Here is an 11438-nt window from a genome sequence, read left to right on the forward strand (position 1 = left end):
ATCAATGAACATAAGGAGATGATTGAGGTCTTCTAAATTAATTATAGCTAGTTGTTGTTGTTGTTTTCTTGTACAGCGTCTTTATTTAGCAGGATATTGAGAAGGTAATTTTTTTTTTTCCTTAAAAGAAAGCCAAGATGTCTGAAGATTGTGGCTGACTTTCCCTGATTCTACTGTATTGACTCAACTGAGAAAATTACAATTACAGTGAAGGGCTTCTATGCTCAATTTACATATAGCAAAAGGGATCGATTTATCTATATAGCATTATTTTGGGGCATTAAGCTTTACTTTTTAAAACTAATTACCATACACAATCCCAGCAAAATAAACAGAAGAAGAAATATGTAAAGTAATAACCCATACTTAAGGTCACAAACTGCTGATTGGGATATGAAAGGTCTAAAAGGTTAACCAAAGAGGTCAAATTAAGAACATTCACCCATTCTCATTTTCCCTTCATGCTGCATAGGGGTAAGTATGTTTTCATTCAGAAAATAATAGAAGTTCTACAGGGAACCCAATACCACAGAGTTCTAAACTGAGAACTCAATGACTGATTTGACTGAAGAGAGCCTTCAATTGCCAATTAAAGACACATCATTCTGTTAAGTGTCCATCTCTCAACATCCTCCAACATAGCTAGACAACCATTTATATCAATGTATTAATTAATTTGCTGTGGAATTTAGAAGCTGATGTTACAACAGACTTCTCTGGCACAATTGGCAGGAAGAGCTTCATGAGTCCCAGCTGCAGAACATATTTTCCACAGATTAAACCTTGTTATTCTGGGGTTTATTTATCAAAGTGATCACTTAAGAGTCAGTTCTCTCTTAACAAAAAGGAGGATAAGTAAGAAGGCAAAAATCTTTTCTTTTTTTTTTTTGGATCATTTGATTAGTGGCCTATGACTTTCATTATGTGGTGTAATCTGTCCTGTAATCCAGCATTCAAGATAAGATAAAAATATGTTTCAGGAGAAAAAAAATATGCTTCAGTCTTCACCCATCTGCCCTACTCTCCAAAGTTCTCATGAAATATTGCTTTTACATTTTTATAAACATATAGAATGCAGCTAATTAACAATGCATTGAATTATTTTTGTAGTTTTTCTTTCAAGGAAAAAGGAGAAAATTAGCAAATCCCTAATGAAGATTTCAATTTTTAAAAATTTAAACTTTTAAGACTTTTTCTGGGCCTGTACTCACATATCCCTAACTCCTATATCATCAGCACCTCCATCTGTGATATAGAAAAGTCGTGATGTTATAGAACTTTGATTCAAAAGATTATTTGTATCTAATATACTTCTGTTTTAGACAAGGAAGAGGATGAAGAAAGATGATGAGTAAGAAAATTCAAAGGTTCGCATTAAAAACTTTACTAGACGGCTTCCCTGGTGGCGCAGTGGTTGGGAGTCCGCCTGCAGATGCAGGGGACACGGGTTCGTGCCCCGGTCCGGGAGGATCCCACATGCCGCGGAGCGGCTGGGCCCGTGGGCCATGGCCGCTGGGCCTGCGCGTCCGGAGCCTGTGCTCCGCAACGGGAGAGGCCACAGCAGTGAGAGGCCCGCGTACCGTAAAAAAAAAAAAAAAAAATTACTAGGCCAACTTGTTGCTTCAACAAACTGGTTAGTTAAGTTTTAGTTATGCTAGAAAATCATTTGTTATTTGGAAAAAATAAACTTAAAGCTGCCCTAAGGAAATTGCTTTTTCTAGAGTCTTAAATATTCTTTCACACCTTTGCTAAGATATAGGAAAAAAGTCAAGATGGAAATAGATAGCATCTGATGCAAACATGGGTGTGTCATCATTTATTGTTATTTTCAGAAACATTTTAGTAAAATTGAAATTATTATAAAGAAATGATTATTGCAGCTTCTCACCTCATGGAAGAAAAATGATACAAGTTACTGCTTTATCTATTTATGATAAAAACAATGAATTGTCATGGTATGGTTTCAGTTGAGCATTTTGGGGTCCATGACTCCTGTGAGAATTTCTCTGCATGAGTAGAAGGGGCATAACTATTAATAGTACAGTACTAAAGTTCTGGAAGTGATTATTCTGGAAGTAATTGAAATACTTGTTAAATTTAAAACTGTGGACAGGAATCTTCAGGTTCCTACATTTCAGCAATAAACTGTAAGCCATATTTTTGCACAGATAGATTAAAAAAATCATGAGAAGCCTGAGAAAGTGTTTGTCTTTTCCCTTTTCCCCACTGCTTTACATGTAAGCAGCAGCTTAACCGATATAAACAGCTCTTTGGAAAAACAATTTGCATCTCCACCATCAATTCTGAATGACAAGTTTTAGCCCGAAGCAAATTCAAATAGCTGTGTTTATTAACTTTGGAAAGACTTGGTTAATGTACTAGTTTCAGACATTTATTGATATTTATTCAATTATCAGTCTTTTTATCTATTTTATATTTATTTTTATCTTTATATTTTTATTCAAATAAAATGAAAATCAGTAGATCAAAAATTAAACATTTAAACACATTAATTTGCATTAAAATATTACTATTTACCTAGTTTGTAGGTGACAAAAATTGAGGACCTTAACAGAACTGAATCCTGAAAAACTGATTGCTAGGTCAGCTTTTCTCAGGAGTCCCATGGATATCAAAGAATGATTTCAGGGCTTGGGAGCATAAGGAAAACAGTCCTTCTCAATTTAAAATTGTGGTGTATCATTGCTTTTTATATCCAGTACTATCAGAAATACTTTTAAGTAACAAATTTACAGTTACTTTTATTTTTACTAGGATGGCAAAGAACAGAAATCCCATGAGAGTTTTAGTTTCAATATGTTTGTGTGAACAAAGTCTAGAGAAATCACCTAAAATTAGGAGAGTACTTGTGCCAAGTAACTGGCCAAGTTTGATGGAAAGCAGTTTAATATTTATAATTCTGCATTTAGAGGATTATGCCCTTTATTACTGCTGGATTGCAGGATGACTGTAAAGGCCCTAAAGGCGAAGGATACAGAGACTTCCTTTCATTGGCTGTAGTGGCTGTTATGGTTGGAGGTGCCAAGTGTACATTCTCCCAAAATTAGACATACAGCCAAAGCTCTGTTCACATCAACCTCACCTGACAGTTGCTGGATTTCTAATTCCTAATTCTGTGTAAGGCGCCTCAGTAGACAACTGGAATTACTGATTTCTGATACTCAAATTCCTTGACCCAAACACATGAGTAAATTTGGCCATTGAGAGAGTGACTATTTCAAGAAATAATGCCAGAAAGTTGTTAGAGAGCCTCTATTCTCAAATAAGTATTAAATATGTATGTATGTATATGTAATATACATATATATCTACCATTGTTTCCGTTACTGCCAAGATTCACTTTGCCAATTTTCTGAAATCCAGTTTTATTATTACAATTAATTTCTTTTCTGCATTTTATAAAAATTTTCGGTAGAAGGCAAAAAAGAAATTGTGTACAGTGTAAGAGTAGTCCGGTTTTTATTCTTTTACATATGCTGTCCCGTTTTCCCAACACTATTTATTGAAGTTTTTTCCTAAAGAGTTTTTATTTGTATGGTTTTAGAGCTATTTTTGGAGTCATTTTGTCTTTTAGAAGCTTCTCTGTATGATCAAAGACTGCATTCCATTGTCTCTGGGAGGTCTGAGATTCTCTCTTGCCAAGAATGTGCCTCAAGGTAGACTTATCCAAATTAAAGTTTCCAAGTGACCACCACAATTCCAAATTATCCAAAAGTTCACCCATTTTCCAAAAAGGCACAAGATTCTGATCCATAGGGGGTATACATATAGAAAGCAGGAGTTTTCTGAGCGAGATGGAGAAAAAGTTTTAGACCAGGTGGAACCCATCTTTGCATTTAGATTCCCTGAGAGTTCATAACTACAAGGGGACCTGTTTCTTAACAGCTGTTCCAAAACACCGGGACTCACGTTTTCCTCACTTTTGAACAGAATGGGGTGACTTACCAAGAAGCTTTAACAAACAAAATAGAGGTATGCACAATAAAGTGGGACAGCTCAAAATGCAAAGGCAGCAGAGCCTGGGCCCAAGAGAGAATTACCCTCAAATTCCAGGGTTGCCAAGAAAGCAGTGAACTCAGTGGACTCTGTAGGTACCAGCATGAGTTTGCTCACTAGCCTCAGAGTCATACGGAGTCTTCTTTGGATCCCACTCTTAATGCTATGAACTGGTAAATGTTCAGAAATAACAGAAGTAAGACCAATAAATCCCTGAAGTAGTAATTAATAAAAGTTTATTGTGCACACACCAAAAGGGCAGTTTGCAAACTGGCAGCACTCAAACCAGAACATGGAATGAGGCTCAGGAGTACATTGTTATAAAGCAGGTTATGTAGTGAGAAGGCAGTGACTGTTTATTCTTCACAGTGACTGGTTATATTTGAATTCTCTTCAATGATAGGGCATTGGTTAGCGGTTACCTCATATCAATTTTGGGAAACGGTTTAAGTTTTGCCTATGATTTCCAGAGCCATAAGCATGAAACGACTCAGGTCAAGTTAGTGTTGCAAAATAAGCTAAATTAAGGTTTGGATTACTTAAGTGGTTTTGCCTGCTCAGGGAATTTTCAAGGCTGCTCTCCATTTGGGTTTGATTTTAACAAGAAAAAAAAAAATGGCTCCTGCCTGCTTTAGCGAAGATGGTGCCCACCAGCCTCCATTGCCAGAGGGGATCCCAGCAAGCCCCTGCCCCTCAGTCCACCTGCTTTAAAATTAGCAAATAAGCTTCTTTCACACAAAGTATGGCACTTTTCAAAGGGCTGCTTCTGTGCTGGGCACCGTGGCAGGTGAGTCTGTGTGCGGGCCCTTTAAGAGCCGTTCTTTCGTGGCCGCAGCCCGTGGTTCTCGCGAGCTCATGGGCATGCGCGCTCTCGAGATTTTTTTCCAAGCGAGGCCTTTTAAGGGCTTGCCTCTCAGGTGCAGGTCTTAATAGTTGGCGTACCCGCCGTGGAGTAGGACTCCTTCGGTCCTCAGGGAGAAGCTTCAGGTTCTGAGCTCGCTCAGGTTGTGGGTCACCGTGGAAAGACTGTGTCTCAGCCTTCTACCTGCGTTGATGCGGTTTCCTTCTGTTTGCTCGCCCGACGTGCAGCAGCGGCTCCACGAGTTTTGGGGTTTTTTCTCAGAGAAAATCGTTCCCTATGTAGCTGTCGACTCAGTTTGTCCGTGGGAGGAGCCGAGTTCAGTATCTGTGTTGCCGTCTGAGCCGCAGTGCCTCATAAACCTGTTACGTGAGGTAAGCAGTTGTTATTCTCTCTTACTTTCTTCACCCAAAAGAGAAAGGAGTGCAAGTTTCTAATAATGGCTAATAGTTGTTGAACACGTAAGGATGAGCCCTTGACTGTGCCCGGCCATTTCCGTGTGTCCCCTCACTTAAGCCGAGGTTATAGAGACTCTTCCGAGGCCCCCCTTGCCGTGAAAAGTCTGATGCTTGGAGACGTGGAGTAACTTCGCCCAAAGCAGTACAGCTCGTGATACATCCAGGAGTCAAATCCCACCTTCAGGACCCCAGAGTCTGACTTTGAAACTGCTACTTCTGTTACTCTGTGAAAAAACGTATATGCAAAATTAGCACATCTAATATGAACACATAGTATAATTGTATAAAGAAGAGATGAAAAATTCCTTGAATCCATTTGTTTTTCTTCAGCGGCTTGCTGTTTCTCTTACTTGTCCAGGCCCCTCAGAGTCCCGTGTGGCCCGGTCAGTTGCCTCTGCGGTGGATGGGCAGCCCAGGCCAGCCAACCCGTTGTGGTCCCCCAAACCTGTGTGTGTGTGCGCGCGCGCGCGTGCGTGTGTCAGTGTCACCGTCACCCAGTCCCTGCGTCGGAATCTCCTTTCAGGGAAATCTTCCAGTATGTTTAGGAAATTTCAGACCATGGTGTTTCCATTTTTCCTCAAAAATGAGTCAAGTAATTTTAATATGGTTTTCAGTCACCTTTTTGTATCATTTCATAATGAGTCTTTTTGCCCTTCTGCTCTAAGCTTTAAAGTCTTTTTCTCACAGAGGGAAAACAAAAACACATTTTATTTTCTATGTAAAGCTTAGTGGATGGGGAGATTCAGAAGGATTTGCTCAATCTTCTTTTCTGACATACTTAGTTTTTCTTTTGCTGCATCTTATTCTTGCAACAAACACACCAAAAAAATTGTAACAATTTTCTTGCTTTAATTCCTCAAGTCTTTTAAAGACCCAGCTCTAAACACAAAAACAGGGATTTAGAATACTCTTAATACCCTGGCCCTCTGCCTGTAACAGTGATTTGTGTTCCTCTTTTTTCTCTTACTCATGTTTTGCTCATCTTCAAAATTAGCACACTGAGAGAACCCCTAAGTGTGAAGGCAAGTTATACTCCATTGGTTTAACTGTCCTGAAATTCTATCATGTCGTAAATAACTTATGAGCCCTCTCTTCATTGTTAACTGAGCCTGAGCTCCACCTTTTCATTTTTCCACAGATTTTAGGGAAAAATCAAATATATCATTAAAATAACACTTGTGTTTCAATCTGTAATGTTTATAATATTTTACTGTATGTAAGTTATGAAAACTAAGGGATGATATCTACAAATATAGGTCTTCATTTTCTTGAGTTCACAGGTTTTTCCTTCCCTCCCTTTCTCCCTTCCTCCTTCCTTCCTTCCTTCCTTGGTATTTGCCAGCTATTTCTCATGCAGGGCCTTTTGAAGTAATGCTCCCAACCCCTCCATACATGCATTTACTTCTTTGGACCACGTGGGCTCTCCTTGACATAGGCAACTACAGCTTTCCAACTCGCTGCTTTTGCGAGTTTTTTTTTTTTTTAAAAATTTAGCAGAGTTATTGGGTTTGACCAAAAAAAGTGTTTGTTGCTTTCTCTTCTTTTAGCTTGGGTGGAGTATATAAAAAGGGAGACCTTGGAGCATTAGAGCACAAATTCTACTTTATATGTAATAGAAAAAGTTAAGATTATACAGAGCCAGTTCCTCCATACCCATTTCTCACACTCAGAATAGGTGCTCCTTGTTTACAGGGTGAAGAAAAGGAATTTACTCGTGGAAGGCAAGATTATAAATACCAGTATGATTCTGGGAAAGAGCCTCGTGCTCTTGGGCTTTGTTCTGAGAATAGAAATATTTTGGGATGGAATCTAGGAAAGCTGGAAGTCTTGCAGCAGAGTTGAGATCGCTGTGTGGAGTATCTAGGCCATTGGAAATGGGGTATAAAAAGTGTCATGAAAACAACAAAGTTTTCTTTTGTTATCTAAGAGTGGTGTAAACTTGAGAGAGCCCAGTATACCCACAAGGCCTTGAGTCTGGGACAGGTTGGCAGGAGCAGTCTACCAGACCTGACTACTGGAGCCCAGATGGATGTGTGTCTTTGGGAGGCCTGTGTGGGCTGATGAGGAATGAGGATCAGGTGTCATCTCTTGCCAACACCATGTGAAAGTTTTTTGTAATTTTGGGAATAGGTTGGAGAGCCCCTAGATAGGCTTAAATTGGCTTCAGTTGGCTGAGATTTTAGTGTTCTCCGTATGGTAGAATTTGAGCTTAAGATAAAAATTAAATTGTAGAAAGGTAAAAATTACATCTATTCCACAATTGATAATGTGACTTGAAATTAACATCTGCTAGATATTTTCATTCATTTGATAGAAGGTGTTGATATCTGTTTTGTGGAAGGTGCAGCCCTAGCACACTGATTCTGAAACAGACATGTTTTAATCTAGAGATACCTATACTGAAGGACAAAGTAATTTATTAAAATGCAGGAGGATTTTGTGACCTATATGATGGTTTCTATCCAATATAAATCTTTTTTTTATAGCCATGACTACTTAGTCTTCTTTTTTTAATTAATTAATTAATTAGTTTTATTTTTGGCTGTGTTGGGTGTTCATTTCTGTGCGAGGGCTTTCTCTAGTTGCAGCAAATGGGGGCCACTCTTCAAAGCGGTGCGCGGGCCTCTCACTATCGTGGCCTCTCTTGTTGCGGATCACGGGCTCCAGACGCGCAGGCTCAGTAGTTGTGGCTCACGGGCCCAGTTATTCCACGGCATGTGGGATCTTCCCAGACCAGGGCTCGAACCTGTGTCCCCTGCATTGGCAGGCAGATTCTCAACCACTGCACCACCAGGGAAGCCCCAATATAAATCTTTAATTTTATATTGGCTTAAAAAACCTTTATAAATAATGGTTTTGGATGAAAGGGATAATTATAGAGATATGAAGGAGATGGTGAAAAGGTAAATATTTTCAACTCACACCTTTAATCATTCTTTTTATCCTCCCTTTCTCAGTCATGTTTTTACAGGTTATGAATAAATATAGAGCTTATTTCCAAGCACTCACACACTGAAAGGAATAGAATGTTGAGGTTATTTTACAGGGCCCTGTCAAGGGAAATGCCTGGTAGTGAGAATAGAGCTCAACCTAACTCAGGCTTCAAGTCTAAAACTCTTTCCATTACACTGTAATTATACTTTGCCCACTCTTCTTAGGAGCTCCTGCTTGTATATTTGTTTTAAAAAAAATTGTTTCTAGAACTAGATTCATGGTTTACAAGTGTGTTCCAAGAATCCCTAAATTTCCAAAGAGGCGCCTTCTGAGCCTTTAGAGGGGGACATGGAGGCCAAGGAGGGGGTGACACTGAGCCATCTGCTTAACTTTTCACTCAAGTATTCACTTATTCATTTGACACAGATTTATGGAATGTCTACTATGTGTCATGCATTGGTATAGGTCCTGAGGATACATCAGTGAACAATACAGACAAGGTCCCTGCCCTCAGGCAGCTTAGAATCTAGTGGAAGGAGAAAGCATTCACCAAATGAATATATTGTATGTCTGGTGGTAATTAATACTATGAAGACGAATGAAGCAGAGAGAGAGTGTAGAGGTTTATTAGGTTTTTTCTTTCTTTTTTTTTAATATTGGTGGTTTGGAAAAGTGCCTCATCTGTGGTGATATTTGAAGACAGTGATGGAGGTAGTCATACGGATACCTAGGGCAGGAGCATTCCATGGACAGGGAAAAGCAGTTGCAAATGCCTGAGTCAGAAGCTGGCTTGGTGTGCGTCTAAGGAAAGGCAAAATGGTTAGAGTCACTGGAATGGAGTTAGCACTGGAGGGAACCTTTGGAGGGTTTAGAGCAGATGAGTGACTTGATGTGATTTATGTTTTAAAAGGACCACTCTGACTGCAATGTGGGGAACGGAATATAATGGAGGCCAGGTGTGAAGCTACTGTAATAAAGCAGGTGGGAGATGATGATGGCTCAAATTTAGGACATAGGGGTAGCAATATTGGCAGTGAGAAATCACCAGATCCTGGATATAGAACCTAGGATTGACTGATGGACTGGTTCTGATGTGTGAGAGAAATCAGTGATGCCTTTTTTATTTTTTGTCTTCAGGTTACATATAAAGATAGATGCTTTGTAGAAACAAACATTTTAACACCTGCTTTGGAATTAGCTGGAAGTTACAAATAAGCATGCCCCTTCTGATCTTGATTAAATAAGTTTGTTCTATCTCTTTGGAACTGTGGAAGGGAAAGGAATTCATTTTATTTTTTGAAAAGTCCGTATACTTTGTGCATTCTGACAGTCACTTTATTGCTCTTAAAAGCATTGTGAGGTTTGATGTTTCTTTAGATGTTGCATTTTAAAAATACATGAAGAACTCTTTCATATAGTATGACTTGTACTGATCCATTGTGAAAATCTGAGGGAAATATGCTTTGATGTAAATTGGAGGGAACAAGTAAATAGGAAAGTGTACCTGTAAATTCTTCATGTTCACTTTTAAGCTCAGTTAATGTCTATGCAGACCTGCATATAACCTGCAAGTAGTGTATGGGTTCCAGAGCTGACTTTTATGGAGGCCAAGAAATTCTGCCAATTGTATATATATTCCTTTTTTCTTGGAAGAAAGATCCAAATTTCCATCATATTTACAAAAGTTTTTAAAAGTAAAAAAGGTCAAGAACAGCAAAATTGGGTAATAAGATATTATGAACTGATAGGCCGAACCTATGTTAGCAACAAAAGGAAATTTTGAAAGATGTTATGGAACATTACTTAAAAGTGAATCTATTTTATACTTAACCACTTGCAATTTTAAAAATACTTTTGATATGGCTAGAAAAAGTTTTCATTTTAATATTTAACCTCTGAATAAAAATTGAAAAACTAATAGTTTAAACTTTTAAAATACTACCTCATCCTAAAATGTCTGGAAGCATATTTGAGGCATACTTTAAAATCAGGTGTTGGCACCAGAATTATGTTAACCTACAAACCTTTTCAGAATCTGTGAGTACTAACATTAGACCTGAACTCAGTTTTTCCAGAAATGTTCAATCAAAATTCTGAAAACTGAGACTCTACTAATCACGAAATGGAAAGGCTATAGTAATTCATATGTCTAGAAAAAATGGACTGTGTAATGCTCATGTAATTATGTCCTGGCTAGTGCATTTAATCCATATAGATGTACTATCAGACAGTTGATTCAAAAGTATTGTGCCTGGAGATTGAATATGTGGAATTTATATTCATTTAGAAATTTAAATATATGTGGTAGTTGAATAGCCAGCTATAGCCATTGGTTGATGCTGACTCTTATGTCATTAAAAAAACAAAACAATAATAAAAAATCTAATTGTTTCACTTCGAATGTGGGAATTTATATTCTCTTAAGCCTCTGGGATAACATGTAATGCTCTCTTGTTATAGAATAATTGTTAGCTATAACAGTGAAGTGTCTTAAATACTATATTTCTAAATATATTGCTGTGAATGATTGATCCTGGGGAGGATGTAGGTCTATGCCAAATAAGACTATTGCAGGGAAAAAGAATTAGTATATTTTCTTCACAATGATGTGTGTTTAATTTGATGGCTAAATACAATGAATTTTGCATTTTCCAGCATATTCGAATAGCGTATATCTGACTTTGTGGTCAGTTCCTGTGGCTTACATCTCTATGGTTGTAAAAAAAAAAAAAAATGTGTTAGTCTTGAAAACAAAGTGGAAATAAAGGATCCGAAGTTGTCCTTAACTCTAATACCTGTATGGCTAAAATTTCTGAATCACCAGTGTATTTTGAATTGTTGAGTGTTCTTTTCTGGTAATGTTGTAGCAGGCACTGACGGTGTCCTGCCCAAGTCCATGCTCCCCTACCACTTCAGTCCATATTAGCTCAACTTCCAACCGTCAGTACCTGCATTTTTTTTTCCCCCAAAGGCTTTCTCTGTCTACTGGAGCCTGCTTTGCTGCTTGTGCAGCAGGTCAGACGTGCCCAGGAACTAACGCTCTGCAGGAGCACAGGGACAGGCTTCCAAAGATGACTGGAACAGCCCTCAACCAGTGATCCTCAGGTGGGATAATCTTTTTTATGTGTGCGCTGTACACTGGTTCACCAAATCCCACAGTAGTAACTTAC

The sequence above is a fragment of the Phocoena sinus genome, chromosome 9 (assembly GCF_008692025.1).
Source record: "Phocoena sinus isolate mPhoSin1 chromosome 9, mPhoSin1.pri, whole genome shotgun sequence".
In the NCBI taxonomy this organism is placed as follows: domain Eukaryota; kingdom Metazoa; phylum Chordata; class Mammalia; order Artiodactyla; family Phocoenidae; genus Phocoena; species Phocoena sinus.